Raw genomic sequence first — 1,542 nt, forward strand, 5'->3', positions numbered from 1 at the left:
TATATATATATATATATATATATATATATATATATATATGTATATCAATTTGAGTAAAATGTAAGCAACGTTCTGAATCATGAAGAATTTGTACCGGATTTTTGCAGTGTTTTGAATATTTTTTAAACATTTTTTAATGCAATTGTCTGATAATACAGACATAAACTTGCATAAGTGCAACAATAAAGTAACATGATATTTTTCACCGTTTTTACAACCATCTGTGACTGAGTCAATTGTGAATTTTGTTTGTGCGAAAGGTTAGTCAACATCCATTGACAAGGCTGCAAAAGCAACAAACATTTTTGAAGAATAAATATAAATAATAAATGAGTGGAAATCAACCGGTGAGTATGTTAGATAATAAGGCATTAAGACAAAATGCCTCTCCCCAGACACAACACACACTATATATATATATATATATATGCGTGTGTGTGTGGTGTGTGTATTTGTGCGTGTGTGTATGTATATATGTGTGTGATTTAGTAATTTATTACTTTTATTAAATGCACGACCATATTCTATTTCGATGATCTTATTGTTCTTCGTATTTCCACAAAATTCTTCCACTCTTCTTTTGCTGCAATAAAGTTCCCAACTCGATAAACAACTTTTCACGATGTTCTCAGAATCACAATCAGAATATGAAACATATTCGCCCTCATACTTGGACTTTACTGCTGTCACGTTTCAATATATTTGATGTATCCTTTGTTTCTGTTAGTAATGTATTACGATATGAGTTCTGCTTCCATGAATAACCGCCAGCTTTTTGACGATTATTACATAGTACAGAGGAATTCTCCACTAGTAATTTCCTATCGAAATTATTATATGATGGTGATATAGTATGTTGTGATTGTTCTTTATTGTAAATGCATGGTGAACCTACGAGAGTGTGTTGAACCATTGCTGCCAATATAACTGCTTGGGTCATGAAATTTACGACTTTCAGTTTACAATAAAATTTTTTGATCAGATTGGTCATTCCTAGTTTTTTCATGTGTACATTTGCTTGTTGATTTCTGGTTTTGGCGATTTTGGGATATAGTCATATTAGTTATCGTTTGTTATAAAGTATATCGTTTTTTTACATTATGAAGATTTTGATTATGAGTTCGTTCATTGTACATTTGTTATGCATTTGATATAAATGGTGGATTTCATATTTCATGCAATGAAAATTTGCGTGGTAAAGCCTGCAGTAATCAAACTACAACAAATGAAGATTTACAGAACACTGCTGACCTCAAATGCTAACGGTCAAAATTTTTGTACGAAAGGCTCCATACATTCCACTACTATAAAAGAGACAATATATACGACAAATATATTCCATACGTCCACAATCAAACTGTGAAAATTTAGATAACGTTGTTTAGAAGATTTATTTCTCCAAACAAACTACACGATTCTTATTTGGAAATATGAAAACATAATAATGATAACACTGGAAGACATTCGGGTTTTTTTTAAGCATGAATAAAAGAAAATTTCCCAAATACACTAATGTGTGTGTGTGTGTGTGTGTGTGTGTGT

General features: G+C 30.9%; 1 protein-coding gene across 1 annotated transcript in view; it reads left to right on the forward strand.

The window, feature by feature from the left end:
- Positions 1–1,542, forward strand: part of LOC128249254 (ice-structuring glycoprotein-like) — a 79,128-nt gene that overhangs the window by 5,802 nt on the left and 71,784 nt on the right. The gene's annotated exons all lie outside the window — the stretch shown is intronic.

This window comes from Octopus bimaculoides, chromosome 13, assembly GCF_001194135.2.
Source record: "Octopus bimaculoides isolate UCB-OBI-ISO-001 chromosome 13, ASM119413v2, whole genome shotgun sequence".
Lineage (NCBI taxonomy): Eukaryota > Metazoa > Mollusca > Cephalopoda > Octopoda > Octopodidae > Octopus > Octopus bimaculoides.